Source organism: Xiphophorus hellerii, chromosome 20 (assembly GCF_003331165.1).
Source record: "Xiphophorus hellerii strain 12219 chromosome 20, Xiphophorus_hellerii-4.1, whole genome shotgun sequence".
NCBI lineage: Eukaryota > Metazoa > Chordata > Actinopteri > Cyprinodontiformes > Poeciliidae > Xiphophorus > Xiphophorus hellerii.
This window is the reverse complement of record NC_045691.1, coordinates 12,714,746-12,724,160: the sequence shown is the minus strand read 5'-3', so window position 1 is coordinate 12,724,160 and position 9,415 is coordinate 12,714,746.

Genomic DNA, 9,415 nt, shown 5'->3' with positions numbered 1-9,415 from the left:
TTGTTTCCTGCCATGCAGGTAAACAAGCACTGGGTCATATAATTATGTAAAAACATTTCTATAAATATAAAATCATAAAATTTCACTATTGTTTCAATAGTGATCCTAAACATACCACCATAGCTATGTTGAGTTGTTTAGGTAAAAACAGTTCAGAGCTAAATCCAATGGACAATTATTGAAAACCAATGATTACACAAGAAATTGATGCATCATTTATTCACAAGAGCACATACCAAGTACACATACCAAACCTCAGGCCTAAATGTTATTGAAGAAAAAACTCAGTTATGTTTTTCATCGCTGCATCTGCACAGTGACCTTTACAGTTGATGGTGTGGAGCGTGGGGACTGAAGTGGCTCACAGGGAAGTGTTTCCTGCCTGCAGCTAAACTTATCGACATGCAAGTTTTTAAGTCTCTTGACTCCAAAGGTGTCCGCTGAGTGAGAGTGACGCTTGAACTTTGTGTAACACAATCATTTCATGATATTTTTTTAACTTCTTCTGGTGAGTTTGAAGGTGTGAACAAGCCCTGATGTTACTTTAGTTCAGATGTGGTGCTGTTGGATCAGTTGTGTTTTAGGCTCCAGTTCCACTGTCCTCTGAATATTATTTGTTGTATTTTTGTGAACAAAGAAAAAACAAAGACTGAGCAGATTTAGACATAAAAATTATGGCAGGGATGATGTGGCTATTGACTGAAATTTATCTTTAAACTGATATTTTATTTGAATCCTCTGGAGATTATAAAATCATAGTTTCTCTTTGCTTCTCTAAATTCCTAGATCTCTTCCAATTCCCCTCATGACATTCATTCACTGCCGTCCTTGGTATGAATAATGTTGTGCTTAGATCTATCTAGGTTTACAGATAAGAATACTTAAGAGGAATAGTTTCTTTATTTCCACAGTTTAACAGGAAGTGTTATAAGTGAACACTGAGGATTCAAAGGTCAAATTAGACTGTTAACCTTAATTACTCCACTCTCTTCAAAATGACCGGGAGGTCATCATTGTGATTAGGAGTTTCATTTTATAATGCTAAGGGATGTTCTTTTACAGATAGCATCTCTCTCATACGTATATAATTTCTTAGGAAGCTACCTAGAGACATGACAAAGGCAGGCTGGTAAAATCATCTCTCAAAATTGGAACTAGTTTTCAAAGTAAAAGAGAGACCAAGACATTTAAATGTGCTTTTGTTGCCTTTATCCTCGTTTGTTCAGCTGAACAACCTTTAATTAAATACAAAACCCACAAGATCACTCCAGTCGTGTATCAACATAAATGTACTGCAAAATACAAGATGTAGTGGGGTCACAGATTAGCAAGGGCCTGAATCTTCTTCTGCTCTATTTCTTTAAGGGAACAATGATGTGTAACAACCTAATTAAAAAACAAAAACATGAAAAACCACAAAGCTGAGAGTTGATTGTGTAACACCACATAGGAAAATTCCAATTCCTGCTGAGAAAATTGCCCTGAAGCTTGGTGAATGATAACTTGTAACAGCAAAAAGTTGTTTAAATTTGTCCCTAAGCCCACTGAACATGATTTTGGTGCTCTATATTACAAAATTTTAAATTATGTTTATAAAACCAGACTACTTATTAATAAACGTGTCTAGAATTTTTTTGATAAAGTGTAAATATTTTTGGCATAAAATATGATTAAAAACTGAAATTTACATATACAATGTGTTTCCTCACACATGATAAATTTTACATGCTGTAAAGTGGTAGCTGTAACTTTTCTTTAAACAAAGGCAGTTGAGATATTGTTTTAATTTATTTTTGCATGTGAGAAGAAAGACAGATTGGCATAGGAACATCCTGGCCTGTGTCGGACTAACCAGACTTACAACCAAGTTTTATCTGCACATACCACAGCAGATGCTGTATTTTCCACCGACTCCCACTATATAGCAGTAAAACAGTTCTAAGATGATTTTTTTTATACCTTGTGATTGAAGCAAAAACTGATCTACTCTCTTAAACTTTTCTTTCATCTTCAACATTCATCTCAGTAAAATTCAAGGCTCCTCTCTTCACTACAAGGTTTCGACACAGACAAATGAAACTCAGAATTTCTACCATAAACACAAGATTATGTTTCTACTAAGTCTAGCACTTTTTACATTGTAAATAAATAATGATTAGCTTTTCAGGTAGACATGTTTGAGCAAAATATTACTGTTAGCTGCACTTTGGCTGTCATTCCTAATTGCAGCAGTCATTGGTTCAACTTCTGGCCCTGGCTATTTACTGCATGTCTTGTCCTTCACTTTTAAAAAATGAAAAAACTAACATCTGTCTACTGATGATTTGATACCGACTACTCATAATTACTCCACAGATTCTCTTTTCAAATACAAAAGACGTCTTCACAAGTCCAGGAATGTAACAGTCATAAGTTCTCCTTGGTGTTTTTTTTAATACCTCAGAGCTGATGTGCTAACCCATTGCACCACATTACTCAGTGGTGAAATTGGGAGCACTGTCTTTTTCTGGTCTTTGAATGGCGATGTGACCCAGCTCTATCTAACGCAATGTGCATGCATAGTGTCTGTATGGATGGAATATGGTGTGTTGTTGATGCTGAAAATGTGCGGTAAGGTTTAAAGGTTGGAGAAATTCCCAGTGCTTTGTTCCCAGCATTGCTGTTTTCTGTGTGAATCTGTGTGTTGCGAAGCCTCCTGCAGTTGAAGATTAAGATTTTTCCAAGGTCAGTAGGAAATAAGCAGAAATTACACAGCTGCCAGAATCCATTACGGTAGAATCACAGAGCACAGAGCCTGTCCAATGAGCAAACACCATCCAGTGAATCTGCTAAGTAAGTCCACATGAACGCTGCACATATGCACGAGCATGTACACAGTGTTCCTACACGAATGCACATGATTATGAGACATACAGAGTAAAGCAAAAATGTTCTCACCCGCATGTGTCACGTTGTATCTGTGTGAATGCCATCATTTGTGGTCTTCACACACCGCTGTGTGATTTAATGTAAAACAGACATATCAAAGAACAAACAGGACCACCCTAGCAAATTACACTGATCCAACCTTGGCTCTTGATGTACGCCTTTCACTCGAAAGTAAAATTAAATTAACTTTAAGCAGGTTTTAAGCAGGTATGAAAATGCAGAGCCTTTGAGATTTGTGCCGTTGAGTCATGCTTCAGCTGAACAGCTGTGTTTGACCTTTTACTCTCTTGGCCATTTTCACACTAATTAAACAGGATAAAGGTAAGAAACCCTGCCTGGATATTTGGAGCAGAGGTTCCTATAGAATTGTTAAAATACTGACTTTAACAAGATTGCTTAAGTATTGATTTCTACCACGTGTAATTAACATCTTGGTGATGATGACTGTAGATTGGAGCAATGTGCACCCTTATCAATGTTTTGGATTACTATTTATTTTCTGGCTACTGCAGAGGATGGGGAGGGTGGCAGAGAGGAGGCAGATATTCTGGAGTGTCCCCAGATGTCTCCATTTATGAACCATTAGCTTTGTACTTCTGTAACTTCTCTCTTCTGTAACTTTTAAGTCAGTCTTTGATATTCAAAGTCTGCCTTAAACACATTAAAATTATTATTAGTAAATTATGGCATAATTTGTGGTGTTTGTAGATATGAAACACTGAAAAGTACAAGGAATCAACTACAAAGGGTAATAGTGGCTATTATTGCTGTCAGTAAGAATCGTTTTATGGATATGGGCAGGCTGGGTTTTGTGGGAGTTACAGCTGTTTGCATGTCAAATTTAAGGTTATTATGTTTACAACATATAATAACAAGAAAAAAGCCTTTAAATTATATAGTTTTATATATATTTAAATACAAAAATCTTTTACACATGGTTTTACATGTAGTTGTTTAAAATGTCATATTTTTAAAAATTCCTTTTAGTAGTGTCTCCAGTTGAATCCTGTCTGCACAGGTCTTTCTGGAGTTTGCTTGTACAAACATTTATATTTGGTTTGTTGGTGTTTTCTAAATGAGCTTATGCCTGAGTTGGAGCATAGATGGTGTTTATCTGTGTATTGTGTCCTCACTGAATGTTTAACCAAGAAAATAAATCTTGTTTGCAGGAACTTCTAGTTCTAAGTGTGTTTGGTAAATGGTTTGGTAAATCTTACATTTTTTGGAAAGCTGTTAAGGAAAACCAATATCTCTATGGTTTGTCAGCTACACTTACTTTTTATTATTATTAACAATCCTGAGAAACAGACTTTCACAGACACTTCTATATAAAAGATAGGTACCTTTTGACCTAACAATTTCTTGTCCAGCTCTGACCTCTCTCCCCTCATCAGCAACAAGAAAGCTTTATAGTCACCAAATCAGTCAGATCCTCAACCTCCCCATTTCTATTTCTGTGCCACTCTTTTTATTTGTTGCTGATCCCAAAATCCTTTGACCTGGCTTTTGATACAGAAACCCGATAGGTCATAATTCCAACGTGGCAGAAAAGGATTCACTAAAAACACATAGCGTGTATACAAGTAAAACATGTTATTTATGCTACATTGTTTTACTCTTGTTTCTTTTGTTTGTTCTTGAGGAGAAATACTTCTTGCATTCAGCATTTAAACACGAGACTTGAATTAATTATTTCTCTCGCATGTCAAAATGCATTTCTGTGGTAGATCAGAGAGTAGAGACACTATTTTTACTGCTGTCTTTCACCTTTTCAGCAAAGGACAGAATGTACAATAATTTTACCTGAAGGTGAAGCCTCTTCAGGCAGGCTAGTTTGGAATTTGCTGCCCCCTACTGAAAAATAACCTCAGGTGTCAGATCATCTTTGAAGCTTTTTGTGAAGGTTTTTTACACCAAAGAAGCAAAAAAATTTGACTGATGAGCCAAGAAGGCATATATTAAATGTTCTTTATTACATTGTCAGCCAATGTTTGAAACCTTCATGTAAAGGATGATTAAAACATAATATTGATCTAAAATGAATAAAATTAGCATAGTCACATTGTAGTGAACTGTGGATCTAATAAAGGGGTGGTTTAATATTAATAATGCCACACAGGAACAGGATTTTTTTGCACTTTCATTCTTCTTCCTCATTCTATATTTAACGACTAGGGGGAAAAATCGGGCTTGCTAAGATCTTTGGGCAAGAGTGACTTTTGGCCGCTGCATGTTGAATTTTTCTGTGGCAGCTTTGTCCTGAAGCGCTGCCCCAGAACACTGTGCATGACTCAACTAATCTGCTCTGCATAAGAATAATGAGAGCAAGAAAGCTCCATCTCTGCAGTCTCTAGTTATAGGCCTTTCTGTCTGAGCTCTAACATCTCCAACCTTCATCTAGACTGTAAAATTGTATCTGTTATTACAGCATCATTGCTGTGTTAATGTCATGGAATGTGTCTAGCAGTCTTTCATCATATCTGCTTTCTTCTTTGTTCCTGTTTTGCTCCCCAAGTGTCATTAAAGCACATTATTCACTCTCCTTCATGCATAAGAGCATCTGTTTGTGTGTCAGTCTATCGTAATCAGCCTCTTTGTGGAAGATTACAAGTTGAAACCGACCCTTTGGATTCCCTAAATATGAAGCTTTGGAGAGGTACTTATTAGTTCTTTCTGTTTGGTGTTTTGTTTTCAATATCTACCTGTTTAAATTTTATTTCTGTATCTTGTAACTTAATTGAACTGTTCTCATAATGAATGCAACCGATTGCAAAGTTTTCTGTTAATTGGCAAAAGGACTATAATACTGTGAGAAAGACCCAGGACTTGGAGAGAAAACTTCGACAGAGATAAAAAGTAAATGAAGAAGATTTTAAGAAATGCGCTCAACTTCACTTTCCTTCTTCTTCTGCTTTCTATCAGATGTGAGCACACGTCTTAAAATTGCACAAAATTCCTGGTTTAATATGACAAATATCCTGTAAAATTCAAAGCAAATACATTTAGAGAAGTCAATAAAAGGCTGGTTGATATTGCAATTGCTAGGTCCTCATGCATATCAGAAAGGGAATGTCTTCCTGTGTCCTAAATAAATGTCTTTTGTGATTATTAACAACTGCAAAAAAAAACCTTGTGTCAAGATGCCGGTTGGAGTTTTTAAGTGAGTGTCATGGTCCAAAGTGATTTCTTCTCTGAGGTGAACTTGCTGGCATACTTTGTAAGTAAGCTACAGCTAAAGGTCACAAACATATAGACATTATCCTTCTGGATTTACAGAGCATGGTTCCATCAATCAAGCCAAGTCAACCAGGCCTGAAACAGCCAAACAACTTCACCATCATATGACCACAAACACAATTTGATACATAGATGGGATGTTTTGTTTCTGAAATGGCATGCTAGCTTTATGCTACATGTGAGAGGATGTACACCTTCCGCTCGTGTCTCACCGGTAAGCAGAGTGTTGTCCCCAGAGTTTTCCAGTTATGTTTTTTGGGGAAATATGAAAAAAAAAATCAATTGTGAGGTTTTTATTTTTTTGTCAGCAGTAATTTCCGCCTTATATTTCCCCACATTGTTTCCTTTGCTTGGCAGAAAGTTCCATTTTGGCCTCATCTGTCCCCTACATGGCTTGTGGGAGACTGAATTAGGACTTCTTGTGGTTTTCTGAAAACAATGGCTTTTTTCTTGCTGCTTTTCCATTAAGACCATATGTGCAGAGTGCAAATAGTTGTCCGGTCCAAAATTACCACAGGCTTTTTGGCTGCTTCTGTGTTTGCCAGTGTAGGTGGGTGAATTATTCTTGATAGGTTTTCATTTGTGGTGCAATCTTTCTTTTTTTGGATAATGGGTTCAACTGTGGTTTAGGGGATGTTCAAAGTGTGGAATATAAACGAATCATGCTTTAAAGCTCTCCACAGTTTTATACCCTACCTGCCTGACGTGTTCTTTGTTTCATTTAAGCTTCTTGGTTATCAATGTTTTCTAACCAAACAGTTCAATTTATTCTGAGATTAAGTTACACAGAGGTGGTCTCTGTTTACTAATTGGGCTAGTTTTGAAATGATCTGGTCGAAGTGGATTTTATTCAGGGGTGTAACATTAAAAGAAAGAAATGTTGAATCCAAGTGGACATCATTCTTTTTCAGATTTTTGTTTGTAGAGAAAAACAATGCATCCATTTTGTACCATCTCATAATTGCATACAGCTTTATGTTAGTGTATGATATAACATTCTAATTAAAGATCTTTTTAAGTTTTTGTTTGTAGTTGGAATCAATCCAAGATATAAATGCTTTTCCAAGGCAGTTCAGTTTTTTACTAGGCACAAAGTTCTCTTAGAAGAACAATTTTAGCTTCTATGCCAATGACAGCTGATCAACACTGTAATTATTTTCTAAATCCCTACTTCCCTTCACAATTTTTGCTCAGCTTTGAACACTGTCACATTCCTAATCACTACACTAACAGGGAGGAAAATGAAGGCTACTTGTGATTTTTCTTGTAGCAGTTTCCATCACGTTTCTCAGTCTGCTTATCTTTTGGGGAGGGGATCCGTTTGAGCTCCTTATTGGACCCCGTATTTTCAGCACTTGAGAGAAACAGATTTACAGTTTAAAAAGCAATGTGGAGACATTCAAAATTATTTTTATTTAAATGCAATTTCCTTTGATGATACACCCAGAAAGGTCACAATGTGTTCTTAGAAGTTATAAAACCACAATGTGACACAACAACAAAATATGTCCAACATACAGTATTGTGTGTTGGATCAGCTGAAGATGGCATCTCCAGATAAACTAAACTAATGCCTTTTTCTCAAGAGCTAAGGTAATGTGCAGGCATAACTGCAGACACTGCCTCACTTAAACACTACATACATCTTATGCACCCAAAAGAACAATGATAGATTCTTCACCATATTTTGATTCCAAACTTTGCTGCTTTGGATTCCATAAAATCTTGTTTCTAGCCATGAAAAATTCCCTCAAACAAACTGAATTGACAATGACAAATCAGTCATTGTCGATTTTTGTCCTATCTCTCAAAAGCAAAAGTCTAAACAATAGAAATAGTCAGTAGAAGTGTTGATATGAACATTATTTTTGTAAACTCCTCTCTCATCAACAAGGTCATCTTTTTAGAAACATTAGCTTTGTAAAAGCAGTAGAATCAGATTTTATGAAAAAGTCAGGATTTGGTGTTTTGAGACCAGAAAAAAGTAATTGAGAGAAAACAATAATCTGTCAATAACATCAAAAATACTTTCTTAATCTTAAAGGGAAGTTAAATATTGTTGTGACACATATTATTCAAGGTTATTCAAAGAGTTATTGTAGATGCTAATGTCTGTGGGCAGAAAGAATCTCCTGTAGCAGTCTGTATTACTGCGGTTCTGAAGAAGCCTCTGACTGAAACCAATCTGCTGTTGTCAAGCAATCTCATGAAGAAGATGCTCAGGCTTATGTGTAATTTCCTAGCTTTTATAAATAATCCTTCTTTGCATTTGATTCTGCAGATTTTCCACATTCGTACACAAAACAGAACCACAAAGAAACCAACTCCTTGAAGAGATATTGCAAACATTGAAGGACCGAATCTTCCAGAAGAAGTACAATCAGCTCTGTCCCTTCCAGATTTTAGTTGAACTGTAAACAAAACTCAAGAAGGTGAGTGGCTGACATTTTAACATACAAAAACAGTTATGAAACAAAGTCCTTTTGACAATTTTAGGGAAATATTCATCCTATGCTCTAGGTACTCCTGGTAAACATTTGCAAGAGACTTTGATTTGAGCACATAATCAAAATCCAGAGAATCCTAAAAGGTAGCTGTGACTGCAGCATTTCTTGTTGCTTAATAATAAATTAATAACATCTGTGTATGCAAGTATAAGATAACCAACAGAGACTTACCTGAAACTACTTGTTATAAAGTTCATTAAGAACAAAAGATTAGAAGGCTAGTCAGGAAGACTTCTAACTTCAAACTTTGTTCCCAAAGTTAAATTCCCAAAATACCAGTGGAAACATGTAAATAGCTGGTCAGCAACTATAAGAAGAGTTTTATGGCGCTAGCATCGTAGGGAAGGGTATAAATTATTTTTGATGTGCCATTTTTCTCAATAAAATGTAAATAATTATTTTTTTTTCTAAAATTGATCATCCTTTTATATTTATTTTTGAAAGATACCTAATTTGCTTAGAAAAATAAACATCTTGGTTGAATAAAAATACATTTAAATCAAAATCTCCCAGTGGTATGAATAGTTATGGCAGGGATCTCAAACTCCAGTCTTCAAGGGCTGCTTTCCTGCAACTTTTAAATGTACCTCTGCTGCACCACACCTGAATAGAATAATTAGGTCATTAGCAAGGCTCGGAGAACTGATCTACACAAGGAGGATGTAATTAAGCCATTTCATTCCAGTGTTTTGTACCTGTGGCACATCTAAAAACTGCAGGACAGCTGCCCAGGAGGACTGGAG